Source organism: Propithecus coquereli, unplaced genomic scaffold (assembly GCF_000956105.1).
Source record: "Propithecus coquereli isolate 6110/MARCELLA unplaced genomic scaffold, Pcoq_1.0 Scaffold480, whole genome shotgun sequence".
NCBI lineage: Eukaryota > Metazoa > Chordata > Mammalia > Primates > Indriidae > Propithecus > Propithecus coquereli.
Window position 1 is genome coordinate 816,327 of NW_012150619.1, and position 24,353 is coordinate 840,679.

Sequence of the window (24,353 nt, forward strand, 5' to 3'; positions counted from 1 at the left end):
TTTTATGTCTCACGGGGTCTGTATTATACAACAGAGTCGCATAGTCAGCACGTTTGGGGAAATAGCTGTACATATTTATGAGGGGGCCAAGCACATGCGCATTAAGTAAACATCTATGTAACATACATCCCATGTTCACTCTGCACTGGGGTTTTAGCATTAAAATGAAGTGGGATTTGGCTGTTTATGTCAAAAGGTGAACCACAGGACACAGAGACAGTCTGTGCATAGCCTCTGTAAGCTGGGAAAACTGACTTCGGGTCTGCAGTTGCTTACCAGCAAAGAATGTTTGCACGGTTGGTCCTCTCTCCAGTCAGAATGGCAGTGGTCTGGGTTACAAATCGGTTAGGAGAAGTCTTATAATTTGCCTGGCAGCTCCTATTGTTAGGGAGTTTAGTACGAGTGTGGTTTTTATTGTAGCCATAGGAATTTAGAAATTTGCCATGCCCGCTGGACCCTGAAGCCTCAATCCATAGGTAACTTTTGTTTCCTTAACCTTAGGGTTCATCTTAGTTGATAAAGGGGTGTCTATTTTGGTCCCTCAGATCACAAAAGCCTCATTATCTTGGATCTTAATGCTCTTAGGACCAAGGAGAGAGGAGAATCTTCCAGCAATCATGGCAGAAGCCCTGGATTGGCCTGTGCTGGGCGGCCGTGGGAAGCCATCTCCTCGCCCCACCTATACTCATGTGTAGGACTCACCCTCTAAGGCTTGTGGCAGAATTCGCAACACAGCAGGTGGCAAAATTCTTTTGTTAGCTGCAAAACCCCTTTTATTATTATATTGCTTCCTCTGGTGCCAAGAGGAACATTGCAGAAACCATATGAAATGGTAAAATAAATTATGTTTTCACCTGTGCCGCGAAATGTGAGCAGAGTGTAATTGAATTTCTTGACTTTCGCCCAGCTGTTTGAGTGAAAGGAAGGATAGGTTCCCTCCGAGTCCCTTCATTATTTTGGAAACATTTGAACAATAACCCTTTAAGTTTACAGAGGGATCTCCTGGGACAAATGTTCCCATGGGCATCATTTTGCCTGGTCACAACAAGGAGTCCTGAGTGGACAGTCCAGGATGCTAAGGAGCCCTGTCCTGGGCAAGGCTCAGGTGCTGGGCCCGGGCTCTGTGCCATCCCGCCACTGGGGTGGGGATCTTTCTGTGAGTGACCTGAGGACAAGGTGAGGGGGAACTGTGAGACACGGGGACTGGGGGGGAGGGTGGACATTCCAGCACCCCATGCATGAGGTCGGCACGCCAAAGGGGCTATGGGCTCAGCTGCTGACAGCCAATGTGGCAACCATTTTCCCTGCTTCTCCCAGTCCCTAGGACATTCCCGATCCTGGTGTGGATGGCCAGGGGTGCAGTGATGGGTTTAAAGCCAGAGTGTTCTCTGCAATATCTGTAGTCACAACTGATGGCCCCACATGCAACAGCCTTGTGGATAAATGTCCTGGTGCACATGAGCTGGGGGGACTTCCAGAGGTCTTCCAGGTCTAAACTTCAACTCTCATGGGTCAGGCAGGGCTTGAATTTCCCCAGAGAGGGAAGAACTGGGCTCCAGGACAGCCAGCAAGAGAGGGCAGAGTGACGGGGTGCACCTCCCTCCCTGCGTGGGCATCGCTGCCGCCCACCTGCCTCACCGTGGGAATGGCGATTAAGCCCCTGCATTGGAGACCCCAAAAGCCACATTTACAGTCTGCCCAAGAGAAAAGAAATAGCAAAGAACATGGAGCTTGAAGAAGGTGTGTCCAGACTCATTTCTGGTCCAACTGCTCAGTCTACGTGGAGCTCCGACTTTCCCACACACAAAATGAGAAGAAAACCAGACAGCACATCCTGTGCCACAGGGAGGGCTCAGAGCAGGGCGGGCTGTCTTCTTCCCTCCCTTCTGCCCCTAATCTTAACGTAAGCAGAACAACCCAGAGAAAAACTCAGGGGAAAAGAGCAGGCTCTGGGATCACCTGCAGTGTCGCCATTCAAAGCAATTTTGCCAAGCAAGCAAAACAATCAGGGCCCGCCAGCTGAGGGTGGGTGGCTGAGAAACTTTTTTATAAAAAGTGCTTGGGCAAACGAATCGTGCCCTATCAATGTGACTTATTTGCAGTTCGATACTCCCCGATGACCATTCTTCATTCACGGAAGGGAGGAGAGAGTTGGCAACGGCCCGGAGATCTCGCGAAGCATTTTCACTATTGATTTTTTTGGAACTCGTTGACTAATGGGGCCATTTGACAAGAGGATCATGGGGAATCGAAGGGAATCTCAGGTCTGGTGTTGACTCAGGAGCTGAAATGTCTATTCCTGGAAGGGGAAGACGTGTCCAGATAGATGTTTTCTCCTTCGTGTAGATAACCACTCAATCCAGGTAGGTGCCTCATTGCACAACCAGTGCATAACTCATGGGAGCATTTTAGGAATATCTTACTTAACTGTGGAGCAGTAAAAATATGTATTTGGTTGTTGTCCCTGGTTCCTGGCAGAGGAAGCCCTTGGGATTTCCTGAGTGACAGGAGCATCTTTCATTGTTCTCAATGAGACCATTTTTTAATTACAGCTGAGTTTATGCTAATGAGGGCACTCAGGGTGGGGCCCCCAGGTAGCCTTGGGATGGCGCTGGTCACTAGAAAGACCACATGGCCAGAGGGTGATTCCATCCCACCACCACCCCCCTCACTCCCCAGGGGAGGGGGCTGGAGATTGAGCTCCATACAAAATTTTTTTCTTTATTTTCTTGATTTATTTTTAATTGACAAAAATTATATACATTAATGGTGTACAATATGATGTTTTAAAATATGTGTACATTATAGAATGGCTATGAGATATCACCTTAAACCCGTTAGAATGACCATTATCACCAAGATGAAAAATAAGCCCCGGGGAGTGAGGGGAGGAAAGGCAACCCTGCACCCACTGGCGAGACTGTCAGTTAGTGCGGTCACTATGGAAAACAGCACGGAGAGTCCTCAGGATTCTTAAAATAGAATCACCATATAATCCAGCAATCCCACTCCTGTGTATGTACCCGGAGGATGCGACATCAGTGTGTTGAAGCGATGGCTGCACCCTGTGTTCACTGCAACACCGTTCACAAAAACCAAGACATGGAGTCGACCTAAGTGTCCGTCCACAGATGAGTAGGAAAGAATGTGGTACATGCGTGCATGGAACACTGTACATCCCCAAGAAAGAAATTTCATCATTTGGGACAACACGAACGAACCTGGAGAACATTACGTCCAGTGGAACAAGCCAGGCACGGAAAGACGAACGTCTCACTTACACATGGAGCTAATAAGGCTGAACTCAGGAAAGCAGAGAAGAGAATGGTGGTTGCCAGGGGCTGGGTGGGGGCCGGGGAAGGAGGATTAAAGGATAAAAGGATTAAAGGATAAAAATTTTAGTTAAACAGGAGGAATAAATTCAAGAAATCACTGTGCAATGTGGTGTCTGTAGTTAATAACGATGTATCGCATATAGACTGTCCCTAACTTACAATGCTTGACTTGGGATGCTTCAATTTTACGAAGGCGCAAAACTGATACCCGCTCAGTAGAAACCAAACTTCCAACACCCATGCAACCACTCTGCTTTGAACTCTCAGCACAGTAGTCAATAAATTGCAGGGGCTATTCAACACTTGATGACAAACTGGACTCTGTGTTAGACGATTTTGCCGAGCGGGGGCTGACGTAAGTGTTCCGAGCACGTTTAAGGAGGCTGGGCTGAGCTATGATGTTCGGAAGGTTAGGAGCACTAAATGCATTTTCAGTTTAGGATATTTTCGACTTATGACAGGTTATCAGAACATAACCCATTGTAAGTCCAGGAGCGTCTGCACTTAAAAACCCTCGAACAAGCAGATTCTCGGGCTGAGAGGCTCATGTGCCGAGGGAGGCCTGGGAGCTCCGGGCCCCACCCCAGGCCCACCCAGGCCTGGTCCCAGGCAACTCTTCCATCTGGCTGGGCCTGAGTTGTACCCTTTATAATAAACTGGTAACAGTAAGTAAAGCTACTACCTCGCTTACTGTCCTGTGCGTTTTGTGAGTCATTCTAGCAAATTATGGAACCTGAGAAGGGGGCATGGAGACCCTTGAATTTGTAGTTGCCTGGGCAGAAGTGCAGGAGTCCTGGGACCCCTTCGCAGATGGGTGTGAAGTGGGGGCCATCTGGTGGGACTGAGGCCTCAATCCCAGTGGGGTCTGCGCTCACTCTGAGAGCTTGTGTCGGAATTATTAATAGATTGAATTATAAAACACCCAGCTGGTGTCTAGAGAGTTGCAGAATTGGTTGGTGTCAGAAAGAAATCACACACTTAAACAATTGTAAAAACGAAAATAAGTGGTAATAATAGAGTCTAACAAACCCAGCAGCGATGTGCTCCTGGCTGCTCTCCCAGGAGCCAGGGCTGCCGTTTGCCGGGCTGATCAGAGCCCACCTGGCTCTGTGTCCGCCTGGGGTGTCGTGGTGAAGACCGACGCTGACAGGTAGAGGGCCTGCCAACCATGAGCCCGGAGGACGTGGAAGGCGGCACGCAGGCCCACGCAGCAGGGCTTCGTAGGGGACAGATGTCAAGTCGGTATGATGGGGGGGGCACTGGAGCAGCCTCAAATGAACCAAGCTGTCTGGTGGAAGGGTGAGCCCTGTTCCTGGAAATGGTTTGCCAAATTTGGGAAAGACTAAGACGGCACAGCCCTGGCGCACCCGTGACGTTGAACTGTCAGCGGGATGAAGCCAGCCCTTTAGGGGGTCTATCACCATGGCCTGCCCCAGGTAAATGTTGCCCCGGAACCCTCTGGGGCCTTTCCAGCTCCGAGTTCTACACGCTGCCCCCTGCCGCCCGAGTTCCAGAGGAGGGAGGTGCCTTGCGGACCTGCCCCGTGTCCTCGGAGAGACCTGCTGCCCCGGCGACCCCCACCCCCCAACCACCTGCAAACTGAAGGGCAGCTGCACGGTGGATCTGCCCAGAGTTGCTTTTCTCATTTACAGGAAGCCATCGATTCTTCCGCGAGGAGTCACCGCAGGTTCTAGAAACGCCGGCAAGCCCGCAGCGAACACTTAGTATTCACACGGGCGTCGCAGCAGCCTCCCGTTAGGTTTCCCGATCAAGCCCCTGCTGCTCAGCCTTCCTCATCCCTGCAACCCCCAGCGGCCGGGCCGCTCCGCCAGCAGGGACCAGGCTCACAGGCCGGCGGCAGTTGCTCGCAGGGACGCGGGAAGAAAGGCTGGGCCTGGAGGTGAAGTGGCGGCACAAGGGACTCCATCGGGTCCCAGAAAGGCACGTGGGCATGTCCTGCTGCCCCGCCCCCATACCATGAGAAATCCTCCCATTCGGGAGGAGAAGCCTGCTGCACAGGAGGGCCCTTCTCTGGGGGTACCCCAGCACACGGCACGCTGCCCACCTGGTCATTGCAAACTCTCTGTGAGAATGATTCGGGACAACACGTGCTTTCTTCGGACCATTCTCGACTAATAGTCAGTTAAGGTGTGAGAGCACCAGTTGGTGGACTCAGAGGGGTGGAGGCTGCTAACGGGGTGGCAGGGGGGGCTCGTAGGTTTTTCAGCTGCAAAGCATCAATGACTGCTCAACTGTTCCCTTCCTCTCCCCACCGCAAGCATCTCAGCATGACACGCCGCCCAGGAAAGACAGATGGACGCACACTACGTGCACGCACCCAGCACACACAGTGCACGCACAGACACGCGTGCACGCACATGCACGCCACCCCCGCAAAGCGCCACCTTCCTAACCACCTCCACTCAAAACTGCCCGGCGTGTTAAACGCACCAAAATACACAGGGAGCACTAGTGTGCGTGACCCTTCTCCAGCCACCCAGGGCACTGGCAGTGCTCAGACAAGCTCTGCTTTTAGCTCAAATTTCATTTCCAAACTCGGAATTAGAAAATTGAAGTTGGCCCAGAGTGTCTCATCCCTGCAGGAAACAGGCGCAACTATTCTAAATGTAAAAACGTAAGCTGAGAACACACACAACATAACACATTCTGGGAATTAAATAAAGACATGTACGGAAAAGAGAGCCAGGAAGTAAAAATGTTTCACCCACTTTGTGTTCACTCGAGACATCAAAGTGGCCCCACAGGCCGAGCAGAGGGGGCGGGCGGGGAGCCTGGGGACAGCTCCCAGGCGGGGCGGGCACAGGGGCTGGCACCGGGGCCGTATGCGGGGCACTGGGCAAACCGAAAGGAGCAGTCTTGTCGATTTTAGAGACAGCAGAAAACATGTGCGGCACACGTCAGGGACAGACATTTCGGTCCTTCCTGGTTGAGGAAATAGTCCACAATTAATTACAAGCATTGCCTGACATTCTTTGCTGTTCTGTTTCGAAAAGATAAATTATTACGGACGAGTCATTCTCAAATTTATAAAACGTTTTTTTAGAAATCTCGTGTGGAGCTGAAACCCGAATCCCCCGTCCCCCCAGCCACCCATCATCGGTGTCTGGCGCTCTCGGGGAGCTCAGACCCGCAGCCCCGGGTGAGACGATGTCCCACAGGCGGTCTGCGCGACCGCTTCCCGTGCGCAGTGCCGGCCCAGCGTCCCCACGGGAGGAGCAGAGCGGCACAGGCGCTACCGAACGAGTGCGCACGTCACTCGCCACCCCATGGCCTGACAGAGCGCCAGGGTTGGGGAAACGTCCCACACGAGGCAGGTGCGTCGGCAGCCACCACCTTGCTTCTGGGACTCGATCTGGGGACGGGGCGGTTTGTGCGATAACTTTGCGACCGTCCTGAAGCACTTGAGAGCGTCGGAGCCTCGGAAGTGAGAGGAATAAATTCTCAGTTCATTAAAGATTTAATCAAACCATTTACATGACTGGGGTTCCCAAGCATATGGGAAATTGGATGGCGCGGGCTGCGCGGGCTGGTGTGACGATCTGGTGAGCAGTTTGTGTCGGCCACCCAAGGACAGGGAGAGGAGCATATTGCAGTCCACACAAACAATTATTTCCTCGTAAAACAATTAGGGAAACGAACTGGAAGCGGAATAGTGAAATGGACTTTTCATCACATCTAATTATGTTCTGCTGGTGGCGACGGCATGGCGGCACGGAGGTGGCCGAACTGGAATTAGCGCTCCCTGCGACGCTGACAACGGGGCCTGTTCCCACGTGCTGAACAGGTGGTGGCTGGGGCGGGGGACAGGCTCAGGCCGGGTGTGATGGCAGGAGGGGGCAGAGCAGACACATGAGGGATTCAGAGGCCGAGGGCCAGTGGGTGGCGGGCGCTCCCTGCTCTGTCTCTCGCCATCCCGCTGGTGGCACGCTGAGGCCGGGCACAGGCAGACAGGTCTAGGGGTCCGGGGACAGGCCCCTTTGCTCTGCCACCTCCCCACAGGAGCTAGTGGCGGGGTCCTTGCCGAGCATGAGCGTGGCCTCACTGCGCAGATGAGCCCTGCAGCCCGGCGGCACCAGAGACCTGTGAGGCTGCACTGTGGGCGGTTTGTCCCTCTCACTGGGGGGGCGGGGAGCCTCTGGTGCCAGCTGGCTAGTAACCGTCCCCCAGAGAGCGGGGTCCTGCTGTGACAACTCCCTCTCCCCGGGGCCCTAGGGAAGCCCCAGGTTCAGTACTAAAGGCGTGGAGGAAGCAGACGAGATCCAGGGACAGCAGGAGGAGACAGGCATGGTTTTGACCAGCAAGCAGGAGAGGTGCAGACAAAAATTCGACAAGTACATCAAGAACCTGCTCTGGTCCAGGGACCTGCAGTTACTGCTAAAACCTCCCTATAAGGATGCATTTACTACTCATGATCTATCAGTGTTCCGAGGAAGACACTGAGGTTCAGAGTGGCTGGATGATGCCTTCAAACCACAGAGTCGGCAGGCTTCAGAACCTCAGTATGAACCAGATCCTCTGATTCTAACCCTAACTTTTTCAAGGCCATCCTCAGCTCCCAGAGGGGAAACTGAGTCATGTCTATCGAGGCTCAGAGAGAGCAGGAGCTGGACCAAGGCGCCGTGAGAGGCAGCGAGAAGGCAGCCTGGCCGCCCTCACAGACACGGGCGGAGGAACGTCTGTCTCGTCCACGTGCCGAGAGCTACGTCAAGAGGAACTGCCAAGTTCCTGGGACACATCCAGCCTGGCAAATGAAGGTGGGAACAGGTGACACACATCAGAAGGGTCGAGGTGGACAGACCCGGGGAGCAAACAGGAGGCGGCGCCACAGAGGGAAGACTCCAGCCGCCCGCCAAGGGCACAGAGGAAGCCCAGGGTCCGAGCCTGCAGGCAGCGCTTCCTGCCTCCCTCCCGCCAGCTGCGCCTGATCCGGCGACTCTTGAATTTCCCCTGGGCCTGCTGCTCCTTGGCAAGGTGGGAGTGGGCACGGGTCCATGTCCGATAGCCGGATACCCGTAACTATAATAACGAACTGCCACACGCATCCCACGGTGGCCCCCGAGGGTGGAGGGTGCAGTGGGGGCACACTGGCACTGGAGAGCAGGCGCCTTTGGAGAAACGAGAGGGGGTGACCTGCCCTTGGGTCACTCGGTGCCCAAGACAAGGGCACAGCAAGGGAGGCCCTCACAGTCCCGGAGCCCACTGTGCCTGCGCCATGAGCGTGAGCGGCAGCGACTTGCACGTGAAATGATGAGACCGCTAGACACGAGGCTGCTCGACCGAGGCGTTTGTGTGTATGAGGCTGTGATGGTCGTTGTGCAGGTTGTGGGTTTGCAGTCTTTTGTGACGGTTTCTGTGATTGGGCGTTTATACGTGAGAACCCTCCCTTCACAGCCCGCCCCGGCTTTACTTTTATTTGCCCTTTTTCTTAAAAAAACGTAAGTGACTTCATTCTGATTCTGACAACCTCCCCAAGGCCACTCTCCCCTCTGTGCTCCTCCCGTCACCGACAAAGACAAGCGCCTGGACCGGGGCGCCTGGCTGCCATTGCCACTCCTGGGCCGGGCCTGTGCCGAGCCTTCCTCCCGGGCTTCCAGCATGTTCCCCCGACCCAGCTTCCCTCCTGGCCTCGGAGCCCCGTGTCTGCCACGGCGCCGTCTGTCGGCAGCCACGTGGCATCAGGCAGCTGCTGTACGTTCACCCTGAAGCAAATAGTACTTCGTGGTGAGTGAAGTGATTTCTTGATGTGGCTTCTGTCACGTTATTTATTTTTATGATATGCTTTGATGGAAGGCACCATCCCGTAGCTCTTACTGATGGCCTGTGTGAATCTGCATTGCAAATATCTGTGATCTGGCAAATGTCATTCGTGTCGGCCCAGGCTTGCCAGGCCTGGCCCCGTGTGTTCAGAGCCACAGAACGCAATCAGCTTCACGGTGTCCCCAGGCACACTGAGGACACCAGGGGTGAATAACACCCACCGAGCTTCAGGAGCCCCTGGCCCTGGGGACAGGGTCTAGGGCGGCAGGGAGTGGCTGTGTCGACGACAGACCAGAGCGCAGCCGCGTACAGACAGCAGGACACACAGGCCACTCTGATCCCGGCTGGGGACAGCTTCGCAGAGGGCAGGTGCCTGAGTGGGTCCCGAAGGTCATGTACCTGGGAGCCCCGTGAGCCCTCGTGGAGGGCCAGGGACAGCCCAGCCTGCCAGGAGGACGAGGCTGGAGCTGCAGACCCGGGGCCCTGACCCGACTCGTCGTCTCTGCCTGGACTGCCGACCTTCCGCTACGGCCACGTTGGCCACGCTCCAGACTCACGTCGGAGCAACCTCTCTAAAATCCCCGGCCACAGGCGAGTGTGGACTTCCTGGGCCTACCCCTTCCAAGCCACAGGACCTGGGCAAGTCCTCTGACCTCGGTTTCCTTGTCTGTGAAATGAAGACTGATAACAGGGTCTCCTCCGTGGGCATCTGGAGGGCAGGTTAGTTAATTCACGTAAAACTACACAGAACAGTAACCGGCAGAGGCAGTAACCAACAAACGTTTAGTGATAATTCTTGTCATTATAAAGACCACGTTCTCCCGCCCTGATGGCTGGGCCCCTCTGTGGATCCCCAGACTCAGCTCCTGCCCCTGGAATTTCACTGTCTGGCGTTACCCCAGCGTTTACACGCCCTGAGCATGGCCTGCTTCCCGCCGACTCTCAGCTGCCATTTAATATCCAAGCCACAGCAGCTCCATGAATGTATTCTATGGAGAAGAGCACACATGTGCACCAACACGCACAAACCCACACGCGTGGATGTCCATTTGGTCTCTAAGCCCTTGTGAGCAGTTGAAACATCCATGAAGACGGGGGCAGGGGGGAGGTGTTGTGGCCAGTCCTGAAGTCCCAGCCACTCGGGAGGCTGAGGCAGGAGGATCATTTGAGCCCAGGAGTCCAAGTCTGCAGTGAGCTATGATTGGGCCACTGCACTCCAGCCTGGTGACAGAGTGAGACCCTATGGCTAAAAAATAAATAATAAAAAATAAATAATAAAAAATAAAGAATGAATAAGAGAGAGAAGTGAGTGCGTGGGCTCTGCTCTGTGGTATGGTCAATGCTCCTCGCTGTCACACAGAATGGGCTCAGCCCACGGACGTGCTGGGGAATCGTAACCAGTGGCTCTCCTGGGGAGGTGGGGAGGTGACTTGCAGTGTTTGGTGACTTCTGTTGTGTAAACACAGTACTTCTGCCACGACAGACCTCAAGCTACCAATATGATGCCAATCAGCTCACAAAACTCCTAAAAATGTAACCATCAGCTCTCACCAGCCAGTGGGGGCCAGCTCCAGTGCACCACCAGACGGACCCACCGACGTGCAAACGTCTCACAAGCATATTGTTAAGTGCACAAAGCAAGTGGTGGGGCTGTTCATTGAACACGATCTCGTGCATAGAGTCCCGTTTGAGCAGAAGGAAACGAGCAGGATGTCGGACTTCCACGTAGGCGCGTGTTTCCTTCATTACATGCACACCTCATAACCAGCTAAGACAGCCCAGACACCTTGCTCAGGAAGCTCTGATGCAAACCTCCACCCAACACCAGTTACCTTTCTTCCCAGTGGCCTTAGGCTTCCTAAGGGCAAGCTCGGGTTGGGGCACGTTGTGTCCTTTGTCATTGAATTCCCAGAGCCTGCACCAGGGCGTGGCTCCCAAGAAGCCTCCAGCAAAATGCTGATGAGTCCGGCAGCACTAAATTCATGCATCCACCGCGCCCACCTATCCCAGACCCTGTGACATCCACCCTTGGAAAACCAACGTCAACTCACCCAGTGTCAACTGCCCTCTCTCCTTGCTCACCTGGCCCACTCAGCCTCCACGGCTCCCCTGGTACTTGTCTACTGGAGGAAGCCCCCAAAGGGAAACACATCTGTGGTCTGGCTCCTTCGACAGCCAGGAGGGAAGCTGTCCTGCCTCTCACATGGACCACGACCCAGCCAGTGACAAGACCCCAGACGACCACGCATTCAGAAGCTGCAAAATTAAGTCTCGCAAATCTCTCCTGGGCGTGCTTGGTCCACAATCCACAGAGATCTGGCCTCCCTCCCCCTCTGGCCGCATTCTGAGAGGGCACTGGGGGTACAGGGACAAGGACGGCCATTTGGAGCAGGGAGAACGGCTAATTAGGAACGTCACCTTTGCAGCTCACACCTTGTATACTCTTGTTTTGTCACGTCCTTTTTGAACATTAAATCTAATAAGCGATTTGTCTTCCAAGGTGAGCATTTGGAGCTGGCCACAGCGCCCTGCAGAGGAGAGCTCCGTGCACAGGGCAGAGCACTCATCACCTGCGGCTGCGCACAGGGCAGGGCCTGGCGGGCCCCCTCGCTCCGCCCTGGCCTCCAGACCCGGATACAGGGCTGGCAATGTCTTCTCCATGTCACAGATCAGGAGGCAAAAGTCAGTTCCTTAGGGTGGCGCAGTATGACACCAAGGGAGGATGAAACAGCTCCCTGACTGCAAATTTCATGCTCATTATAACAATTTCTATTTTCGGCCTACTCTGACCCCTCAGCACCCGACACAGGGTCAAGTGCACAGGCCCAGCTTTGAAATGCTGGTAGATTGGCACTTAATTGGCTGGCTCCGGGTTGAGGTCGCCCTCTGCAATCAGGCTAATTAACGTGGACACCCACACGCTCTATCTTGACCGCCGTAGGCAAAGGATCCCGCAATCTTTGTTGCTACCCCAGACACCAGACTTGCCCAGGCTCTGTGTGTGGCTGGTTTCCGCGCTCTCTTGGCTTAAAACTCTGGAGTGCACACAGGCCGCCGAGCCCTGCTCCGTGTGCTCTGGGACATGTGTCTGCACACGTGCAGCGTTCACACCCGTGACAAAATCCACTTTCCTCCCTCCCCCAGAATCGCTGCATCCATCAGCAACACCCCAGAGGCCAGCTGCAGCTATTCGTGCAAACACGCATCCTTCCTTCTAAGAACTGTTCTATCATTACCCCATGTCATGATTATTTTGACAGGATAATTTGAAAGATAACTTATTGACTACTTAGTCATATTTGTCAAGCAAACAATTGAAAACAGTCTGTTTCCCCTCCATGGCGGAGCACACCCGCTCGCAGACTTCAGGATTCATGGCAGACAGCAGGGACTGTGCCTTCCTCCCGCTGAGAGCAACGATTGTGGCGAAGACAGACAGTGGGGCTGGCTTCTGGCAAAATTTCGAGAAGAGATGTTTGTCTTCCAAGTGTTGTCCACTATCCTGGAGCCCCTTCTCCCCCACCCAGTGAGCATCTCTGGGCTGTGTGAGCACGCGTACTTCCTCACCCTCGCCACGACATCAGCCCTGGATTACTCACCTGTCCCACTGGTCAGTGACGTGCTGGCCTCGGGTATTCCCTCTCCATGCAGAGATGGACACACACCCCTCAGCACCCCTGTGCCCCCACCCAGGTCAGGGGCCTGGACCACCCCTGCAGTGCGCCTCCTGCGTCAGTCCCGACTGCACCAACATCTGCACGGACACCTACTGGGCACCTGCCGGACACCTGCCGACTCTGGGGCCAGACACTGGGGATTCAAGGAGGAGGCCAGGCCCGCCCCGAGCAGCGCATCCACCTTCTGGGGAGAAGAGAATCCATCTCTCACCACGACAACACAGGGCGACCCTGCATCGTGTGCTTTGGGGGCTGGAGGTGAAGTTGACCTGGGGGCAGCTGAGTTCTGACAGGCAGCGTGGACTGAGCCGATGGACAGCTCGGGCAGGTTTGTGTGTCTGCAATTCCTGGACAGCTAGTCAGACCAAAAACAACAGATGGCTTAGGCTTTCCTGGCTACCTGGGGAAGACGTCTAAGTCTGCGGTGATATATTTCACAGGAAAGGAGAATATGGATTACCCTGAAAATTAATGAAACATATACAAAAAGTTAATGATATGAAAAATGGCTTATGAAAGCAGCAAATAGCTTCTATTGACCATATGCTAAGCAATTCTCGGCCTCCTAAATCATAATAAACCATTGCTTAAAACATTACCCACCTTTGGTAGGGACCAGCTTTGTGTGCCTGTTCCCTTAGCTGGGTACTTATATCTGGCCCGACTCTGCCGGCAGCCGGCAGCATCTCAGGCCTCCAAGCTCAGGGTCTCACCTACAGGGTGTGGACGAGGCCACTCTGTGCTGGTCTCAAAGGTCACTTGGAAGATGAGCTGAGTAGTACCTTTGACAAGTTAAATTGCTGTAGGATGTAAATTATAATTTTTCGACGCTACTCATTCCATATTTAAGTTAATTCAGAGGTGGCCCGATAACTCGCTCAGCGCGTGTTTGACGAGGCTGACTGTGAATGAAGCCTGGATCTAAACAGGATTGCAGGCACTCTCCTTAATCCACGTACGAAACATAAGTTAATAACGTTGATATCCAATCCATAAAAGTAACCGTTTAAAGGTAACAGGCTGCTCGCAGATGATCCTTCCCTAATCAGACCTCTTCATGAAGCCACTGTGTTAGAGACCAGTTGATTCACAACGTTAGTATCTGACAATAATAAAGTTCTTACTTTAAAAAGTGACAATTTAGACTTTTCCTGGATCTTCGGACCCCTCTCACACACACCCCCACACACATAATCCATAGGTCCCCTAATCCGGGTGGGGGCTGCTGGGGGATCCCTGAGACCTGTTAACCAGCAAGTCCCGGCCACCAGGACCCACCTGTGCCCTCAGCTCCAAGGACAGCCCTTTCCTGTCTCTGTCCCCACCCACTACACACGGTCCCGACATCACAAATGAACTCCTCTGGCCAAATCTGGGATGACTCGAGCATAAACTTAGTAATAATAAAAGATTAAAGGGTTGTGCATCATTGAAGAAAGCAGAAACCTAAGTCCCTGCTAATGCGAGTGAGTGGGCGGGCGGATGGACGGGTGCATACGTGCACACGCACACGTACATGCACGCACATGGGAAGGCTCCCGGCAGTAGGAAGCCACTAATGAAAGCGGAAGGAATGTAAATGGAATTACGAAGTCACCCTGTGGCAGCCAGTATCATGGTAATCGATTCAGGCAAGAGTCATGGAAAACGCCACAACTAAAGGGTAAAAGTTGGGGGAACAACAGAACATTCACACACCCTCAGACGACCCCTTCACCCGTTAGTCGCTAATGACAAAGGGGAGACCGTAGCTCTCTGGTGGAGAAGGCTGGCCGACACCCCGCCACAGAGCGATCAGTGTTGACCTCACAGAGGAACACGCCGGCGCCACGTGCCACCCGACAGGGCGCGTTGAGGAAGCACAGCACTGCTTTTGCCTATTTCCGCCAAAACTGCACAAGCTAAATAGAATCTTGAGGAAACATCGGACAAACAACAAAGGGGGCATTCTACAAAATCACCCCTCCAAAGTGCAACACTGTGGAAGACAAAGTAGACTGAGATACCCTTCCCGACGAGAGTAGCCCGCGGAACACGACACATGCCCGGGGCGTCCTGTTGCTGCAAGAACCCTGTTGAGACATCTGGTGAAATCTGAGTAAGGTCTGCAAAAAGATAATAATGTTGTTCCTCTGCTCACTCTCTGACTTTTGTACCTGCAGACATGAAACAAAGTCACTGTCGTTAGGAATCTGCGCTGACGTATTTGCAAGTAAAGGGGCTCGATCTAAAATTACCCTCAAATATTTCAGAATAAGCTCACTATGTCCAACAAACGTGGTAAATACACCATAGGAAAGAAGTCAGCAAGATCCAAAATGTAGGAAAGTTCCAGGACAAGAAACAGATGAAAGAGTAAGGGAAAGAAGAGGGGGAAAAACGTCAAGATTACAGGGGGTTCGCAGACACCGCAGCAAGTGCAGTGTGAACCTGGTTCGTTTCAAGGTCGGAGAAAGACTAAGACAATAAAATACAGTTAGAAAAATCCAAACCCTGATTACTTTATTACCCTAAGGAGTTGACACTACATGTTCAGGTATAACAACAGCTGCCGTGTTTAAGGACGAAATGCCGTGTGGTCTGGCATTGGCTTCATCACATCCCCTCGGGTGAGCAGCAGGTGAGACAGGGCAGGACAGTGAGGGGGCGGGAGAAGGACCCACGAGGTTCATTGCTCCACACCTGGCACTCTCACGCACGCTTGGAATCTTCCAGAATACAAAACGTAAAAAACAGTGAGGGAGATCTACATGTGCTGATCCAAGAAGGTGGATCAGGCACCTACAGTGGAAGGAACACGTGGACAATTACGCAAAATGACTCCACGCAGCAGAGAGGATGGCTGGCCAGCACCGAGAGATAGAGCCATCCCTTGACAGAGACGCATCTTGAATCTCTTGAATTATACAGATATAAGCAACATATAGAGATATCTATGCTCGTGGATGGATGCAAACTTTCTAGAAAGGTAGCTCTGAAGACCAGGCAGAGGGGCAAGGTGGTTTCTTCGCTGCTGTCGCACACCCTTCTGCACTATTGGTAGTTTTCCCAGGACAGGGAGTAATTTGACAATTTAAAACCAATTCTCAGTTCAAAATAATAATATTTTAAAAACTGGAAAAGCATAAACATCCTGCAATGGGAAAATGATGAAATGAATGAGGAGAGACAGCTGAACGCTGGGACTCGGCCATTTAAAGAACCACGTGGCTCTGGTTTAAGTGTCACGGACAGACATGAAATTGTTGCAAAATGACGAGTACAAGCAGATCCCAGTTTTTGCACACACCTGGGCCTATGTCCGCAGAATGACCGTTTCCAGGTAGAAGGCTTACGAGTGACGCCTCTTTTCTTTTCACTTACTTATATTATATTTTCAAAATTTTCCTCGATGAATACAAACTAATTCTGAAATTCTGAAAAAGATTAAAGCCCAAATTGATCTGTTGCTGTATCTTTCCCCACTCCCCATGCCTGGCAGAAGTGGGGCTCGGTGAACGTTTGCCCACCTGAATTGAACTGGTTTGTCCAAATCAGTGAGGTCCGGACGCTCACGTGGTCGACAGACACGTGGCACGTGCCCAATAAACCAAACCCATCTGCTCCTTCAGGACAAGCCACGGGGACCCATCCAACCACCCAGCACTGAGCATCTGCATCTGAGGGATCCGCTGAGTTTGGGGATACAACCCTGCAGGGGCAGAGGCCCCGCGGAGCCGACACGGGGGCACGCGCAGTGAGGAAATTAACACCTCACAACGTGGAAGCAGCCAGAGCAGGAGGCGAGCACGGGGTGGGGGCCCGAGGAGCTGACTCGACCTGAGAGGCCAGGGGATGCTTCTGTGCTGATCCGGTCGCTGGTCCACCCTGGCTCACTTCAGATGGACGGGACACCTGACAGGCATCTTGCAAAATCAATGCTAACGACACGTGTAAGCAGCACGTCAAGCGGATTAGCTTCCTTGGGCTGCTACACAAATTAGAACAAGCTCAGTGGCTTAAAACAGCAGAAATTCATCCTCTCGCAGTTCTAGAGCCAGAAGTCCGAAGCCAAGGTGTCTGCAGGGCCACAGTCCGTCCTAAGGCTCCAGGGAAGGATCCTGCCTCTTCGGCTCCTACAGCTCCAGGTGTGCACGTGGCTGCCTCTCTCCAGTCTGTGCCGTCATTGTCACGTGGCCTCTGTCTTTATAAGAGCTCGTCCTAGCCCAGGCTGACCTCCTCCAGAACCTTACCTTAATCACGTCTACAAACACCCTCTTTCCAGATAACATCGCATCTGAGTTTCGGGTTGAAGTAACCCCTACGCCAAGGCTCCACGACAGGGACACGATCTGCACGGCCAAGATGAGCCGGTCCTGGGTGGGCAGGGCTGTCCAGGTGAGAAAACGAGACAGCAGAGTGGGCCCACGGGTGTGAACCTGCAGGGCAGTGACAGAGGCTGAGGACACGGAGGGGCCCACAAGCACGACCTATGCTCTCTCCAGGTGGGCAAGGAGGGTGACCAGGGCAGAGGCGCCGCCCAGGACTCCGGCTTCTGTGCTGTGGGTGTTTTCAGTTGGCATTGGCTGACACGCGCTACCCAGGCGCACAGCAGTTGCTCTGAGGAGCGGCCCAGAGTGGGTGCAGATGCTGGTGGGCAAGGGGGCTTCGCCCAGAGGTCTCCAGACCAGCAGGAGGCCCCGGGTCACCTGCCCCCGCGGAGCATCTGGACGCTGCCCCTTCACGATGGTGCAGCCCTGGGGGAGGCATTTCCATCCTCTGGACCTCAGTTTCCCCAATTATAAAATAAACACAAAACAATCTTACAAGCCTCGGAAGGCTCTTGTGAGAATTGAACAATGCAGCATTGGAAAGTTTGTGAAACAGACACCACTAAGCAGACCTGGAGGCTCTGTCATCGTGGTCACTCTTTATTCTCACCCGTGTCACCGTTGCCCATTCGCCCATCTTGCCATGCCGTTGCCAGGCAGGGAGCTGTGTTAAATTATAAGCAGTTAATGTGGTTTGGAAAGTTGCTTTACTCCCTCGCAATGAGAAGCATAAGCCCGCGGGGTAGTACGAACCACGCAGGCTAAACGGTGCCTTGGCAGAGCTGGAGGAGCAACAGGATCCCTCAGAAGGTGCTGCCGGTGCTGCTGGCAGGAGCCCAGCGCAGCCTCGGTCCTGCGCAGCCGGGGAGTGAGGAAGCTCCAGGGAGGCGGGAGGTGATGGGGGAGGTTGTCTGGGCCACAGTCAGAGCTGGAGCCACAGGGGGGCTCTGGGACATTGGCCATGGGGGCAAGCCCTTGCCTGGACCCCTCCTCTTCACTCTCCCTGGCCGTGGCTGAGGACTGCACCAGCAGGGCCCAGAGCTACCTTCCTCGAGACATTCATGAGCAGCTCCAATTGGCAGGTGAGTGTCAACGTCTCCTACTTGCTGCTGTGTATTTCGGCAATCACAAGGTGTTACTGATTGGCAAATTGAAACACATATTGTCCTTAATTTGAGGTTAATTATATATAACATTTCAAAGGAGGTAATCTCATTAATTTTGATTTGCTTCTAACGGTATTAAAGCACGCAGTGGAAGACTGACTCGATTAAAAGGGAGCGCGTGGGGGAATCGGGCTCTTCCAAGATGGTGACGTACACTGTACCAGCCACCGACAGCAAAGCAGGGCCGCTGGAACTTCTCCCAGCACAGCAGCCTGCGTAAGTGGAGCCGCCCAGCAACCAGGCAGACGCGCTCACGGCATGCGTCCCCCGTCCAGCCCGATACATATCGGGGCTTTCATAAACACCCGTGGGCCAATAAATGAATGAACGGGTCCCAGTGGGACAGTCATGGCTGGATACACCATGGCACAGGTGTGATCACAAGCAGCAGGTGGCACTGCGATGAGGGAGACGAGGCACACACGGATCAGACTTCTGGGGCTTGTCTCGGCAGACACGGTGCAGGAACAGAGGCGGTGTGTCTGGGGAGGAGCTGGTGTCAGCAAAGGCCCAGAGGCTCAGGGGACAGAGTGAAAACTGAGAAAATGGAGAGAAGGGGTCAGTCTGTATCCAACAAAGGGACGTGCAGCAGGGCCAGCCCTCACCTGGCCCAGGAAGTCACAACCAGTGGCTGGAGCCTCGTGTTGAGACCCCTGGTCCCTGGGGTGGGGCTTTCCTGGGAAGTGTGGTTCAATCCCAGGTTTTAGGCCTTGACCCCAAAGTGGCCCGTCCTCCCCGCTCACGACTTGAGGGAAAGGAGCCAGGCCCAGAACCAGCCAGCCTGTGTTTCCTGCCTAGTGTCCGGCAGAGACGCTGGGGCAGGGGGGAAAGACACAGGGAGGCGAAAGCCCGTCGGGAGGGGCGGGAGACCGGGGCAGGCAGGACAGGTGGGTGCACCCGGCCCAGCAGCGAGGAAGCCCACCAGGCCAGCTTCCCGGGGAGCATGGACTGCACAGCGTCTGGATCCAGGCCCCGGCGTGATTCCAGAGGCTCAGGGGACCACGAGCATTGATCCTTTGCACAGTGTAAATTATGCTGTTAGGGCTCCATTCGCACCTCCAGGATTCTGGAGAGGAAATGCTCCCCTAGCAAGGAGCCCACCCCTCGGGTCGATGAGCACTTTCTGCCCCCCGAGGTTCCTCTGCCACCATCAAACACATCCCTGCTTTCGGCAAAGCCTCTTCCCCTTCCTGTTCCCATTGCCTGAAACGGGATGGGAGGGGCGGGGCCCGAGGGTGGCCCCAGGCGTGGCACAGTGAGACCCACATAGGACAGAGCATTCTGTGCCCCCTCAGAACACCCCAGGCTGGGCACGGACTGGAGCCCCTCCTGCACAGCCGAAGTCGGAGAAGCTGGCAGCCTGGGGAGGAGCCTTCGGGGCCAGCACAGAGTGGGGCCTGCTCTGCCCAGGGGAACAGAGCAAAGTATCCCCACAACCCTCGAGGGGGTCCACGATCACCCCCATTCTACAGCTGAGGACACCCAGACTCACGGTAGCGAGGCAAGTTCCCCCAGTACACGTGGGATCCTGGTCCCTTCCCCACGTCCCCAAACACAGCCGGCCCTGGGGAGGGTGGGGACCTCAGCCCAGGCCTGGGGCCGGGACCAGCTGTCGTGGGCAGCCAGCGGTGATTCACGTCCACTGGGGTTGCGGATTCAAACGGCCGCCGGAGGCTAGGTCTTCGGGTTGCGCAGCATCGGTTTCCTGGTTTAAGCGGGTGCTCGAGCTCGCACGTGGTGTGAGACAGACCCACTGGGGAACCCAGGCGAGGGCTTGCGGGACCTCCCTGCTCTGGCTTTGCCACTCCCGTCTGCACTCCAGGAGGCCCTGGGAGCTCCAGCGGGATGGCGGAGTGTGGTCCTCACTCCCAGTGGCCCCTTCCCTCTGCCCCGCCCAGCTCGCTGCTGTCGGATCAGGGCCTGTCCTGCTCCAGCTCACGCTCCCACCCACCAGGCCACCAGAACGGGCACCCCAGGCTCTCTCCTCTGCGTGGCAACGCTACTTCTGAACATACACAGAGCCTCTCCCTCCCTGAGAGCCAGGACAGCAAGGCCGGGCATTGGAGGGGTTTGGAAAGGAAGCTGCAGGGAGGAGGCCCAGTGGCGGGGACTTCGGAGGGTGGGCAGCCATGGCGGGCGGCTTTCAATCTTTGTTCTAAAGAGCGCACCCGTCCAAAACAGGTGCAGCCTGGTGACAGCACGCTGAAGAGAAACCGGGAGAGGAAAATTAAGTACCAATCAAGTGGCTTATTTTGGGTGCACATTGGCGACAATAGGACTAAAGCATAGATTGATCCCAGAGAAGAGCAAATTCTATAGGTTTTAGGGGTTTTTTTAAGGTACAAAATACTTTTGAGCCTCAGCCAGAAGGAAAAGACACAAACAGAGGACACAGCGATTGCCAACTCTGAATTAGAAAGGCCCCATGGCATTTGAATCGATTGGATGGATTTTCCACTTTATTTTGTTGGAGAGAAGTTCATTTTATGCCTTTTGATGTCCGAGCAGCTGGACAGACGCGGGGACTCCCGGAGGGGGTCTGTCCAGAGGCTCCACAGCTGATCGGGGAGCGTCAGACCTCGCGGGAACGTGAGGTTGTCTTGGGCCACTTGGGCTGCCGTAAAACACCACAGACCGGGCGGCTTAAAGCAAGAGAATTTGTTCCTCATGGTCCTGGAGGCCAGAAGTCCAGGATCGAGGTGCCACGGGTTTGACGTCTGGTGAGGGTGGCTCTGTTGTTCGTGGACGGGGCCTTCCTGCTGTGCGCTTGCGTGGTGGGAGCTCCTCGCTCCTCTTATGAGGACACTGATTTCGTTCCTGAGGCCCCCGCCCTCGTGCACTAATCACTCCCCGAAGGTCCCTCCCTACACCACCACCTTGGGGGCGGATCCGAGCGTACGAATGTTAGAGGACACAGACATTCAGATCCTTGCAGTGGGGAGCGGCTCAGCTCCCCCCCCCACCACAGCTCCCCGGAAGGTCCCAAGAAGGAAGCTACGATTGGCCTTGACTTGAAAGATGAGCAGGTGCCCACAGGAGGGGACGCGGGGGGCGGAGTTCCAGGCAGAGGGGAGAGCGTGAGCCAAAGCCTGGCTTGGCAAGGTCGTGCGGAGTGTGAGAAATGGTGTGGAAAGGAAGGGGGTGGACAGTCAGTGTCAGCTCTCGGTGTCACTCGGATGTCAGACCTCACTCACTCCTTCCGAAGCACGCCCCGGACGCTCACTTTGTGCAGCTGTAGGTAAAGTGCGGTGACCGTGGTTTCTGCCTCACGGGGCTCAGAGCCTAGTTGCACGGGGAGGGACTGTGTATGACGGATGTGTCATGGTCATGCAAGTACATGTGATTATGGACTGTGTAAGTGACGGGAAGGACAAGAACCAAGTTCTCTGGGCCTCACTCGGCTTGGGGGACAGGGAGGCCTACCTGAGGCTGAAGTGAGAACCCAGGCACAGGTGCGAGTCCCTCCGAGCAGGCGGCCAGGGGGCGGAGGCCTCCCCCACCACTGTGCACACACCACAGACTTTAGGGAGAAAGGCAGGGCCCAAGGGGACATGGAATTATGATTTCAATAGATTTATCGATCACGAAATTGCATTCACTCTGGATATGAAAGCCAACTACAAAGCTACAATAATTAAAAGAATGTGGCCATTAACATCAAAATACAAAAGAAAACGAGGACAAGAGAGAAAGAGGAGGGGAGGACAGAGGTGAGGACGGGGTGACCTCTCACATCAGAGGCAAAAGGGGGATCTTTTCAACCAATGTAATTAGTTTAATTAGCCATTTGGGAAGACACTGGGACAGATCTGTCTTTTCCACTTACACCAAAATCAATCCCAGAGGAACAGAAGATCTGAAATATTTTTAGACACTTAATCTGTAAGGTATTAGTTACCGTTATCATCTGGGAAGCAACCATATTTTCATAACTGCTGGATGAGGAAGGCTTTTCTGCTCTGGTCTCCACTAACAAATCTATAAAGTAACAGATGAGTGATAAAAACCACGTAAGGAAAAGAAAGACCAGGAACAAACCTAACGGGCACATAAACTAGTAGACAACAGCCTGATTTGCTCAATATTTGAAGAGATTTTACAAATTATTTATAAGAAGCCCCTATAGAAAGAAAATGGGCCACAGAATTGCATATATAAAAATACACTCAACCTCACTAGAAGCCAAATAATTACAGAATAAAACAAAGGAGACATGTGTGTCTACTGCATTGGCCCAGATTTTAAAGAAGTATAACCTCCGGCATTTGTGTGGGTGCGGGCACAGTGCCGGCATGCACGGAGGTGAACCACCCCTCCTCCAGGGCTTTCCTCAGGAAATGAGCCAGCCGTGTGCGGAGGTCTGCGTCTGAGAATGTTTGTCAAAGCGCCCCTTACAATAACGAGTTAAAAACAATCCACATGCAGGATTTGTTAAATCTACTTCCTATGGATCCTCCACGCAAGATGCAACTGTGCACGCGTGAACTATCTTGTGAGCGACGTCTGTGACATGTTACAAAGGGTTTTCAAATCTCCTTACCCAGCAATCTGGGGTGCCTCCATTCTAGCTTAACAGTGTTGTTTAAAAAATCCTGTTCCCTCCATTTATTCACTCATCTTATCTAAATAGTAATATATGTCACTAAAGTCTAATAGGATGTATCACAACCAAATCCCAGTCCTTAGAGTTCAAAGAGTTGTGGTTGATCCTTGTTTTCTGCGTTAGACGTTTCCATATTTTATGTATTTTTATGATAACATACAATACTTTGAGAATTAGGGAAAAAAAAGCTATTTCAAAAAAAGAGACCCAAAACAGTAGGTTACTTAATAGTATATAAAGAATATTTCGCTTTTTAAAAATATGTGTTTCTGCACAGAAAAATGATGAGGAGGAACAGTTGTTAAGAGTGCCTTTGGAGCGACAGAACTGGGAGTGCATTTTGCTTTTTTTTCTTCATCAGTTTCTACATTGGCTAAACTTTTTACTATATATAGAGTATATACATATACATACAGTGTGTGTGTGAAAAAAAAAGCAGAAAGTAGCAGTAAAGGTGGAAGAGGTAGTTATCAGGGCCAGGTGAACCCCACGCACAAAGACAGCTGACAGGGCTGTGTCTCACGGACGGAGTTTACACCGACTGCCCCCCCGAGCGGCTGTTCCCTCCCAGGCTGCTCTGATCCCTGAGAACTCAGGGCTGGCAGGTCTTCCCAGATGTCCCTCCGCCACCCTCGTGGTCATGGTGGTCATGAGCAGCCACCAGTGGGGAGGAGGGGGAGTCTGCCGAGGCCCCCTGGGGTCTGCAGCCCTGACCCCTGGATGCTCTGGCTCTTCCCTTCTGCTGTGTCCTGTGGTAGGACTTAGTCACATGACCACCCTCACTGCAAAGGGGCCTGGGAAATGTAGTCCAATCAGGGGCCAGGGGCCTTCAGTCATCCATCCCTCAGGAAGCAGGGGAGGATGGGTTTTGTTGGACAGCTGGCAGTCCTGCCACAAGGGGCAGGGAGGGGCCCTACTGAGGGTCAGGGCTTCAGCTACAGCAGCACTCTCAGCCCATCTCCCTCCCTCACAGCCGGGAAGTGGCTGAGCCCATGGGGGGCTCTGGTACCGTGGCTGAGGGTAGCTCTGCTCTGTACCTGGTTCCTGGTTCCTGCCCATCACACCAGACCATCCACAGAGAGGGTGCGTCCTGTCTACACTGCACGCGTGATGAGCCTGCAGCGTGGGCTCTGTCCCCAAGGGAGGGGGCTGCAGTTGTCTCCCTGTGCTCAGAGCTGGCGGATACGTCTCTCCAGTTTCAGGTGACTTTTCACGGGCTCACCTGGATCTAAAACCACATCCCCCAACCAGCTTTGCCAGAAGGAAAGCCGACATTCTAATCTCGTTCGTACATCTCCCCAGCTTCATTTCCCGTTCGCTTCCGAACGTGAGGAGAAAGGAGCGTTACTCCCAAGCCTACCAAAACACCAACTATTCACTCATTTGATTTGTGATTTCCGATCTCAGCATTTGATCTGGGGATGAGCACACGCACACAGGCACATGCACACGCACACGCACACACAGCACCACAGCATCGGGCT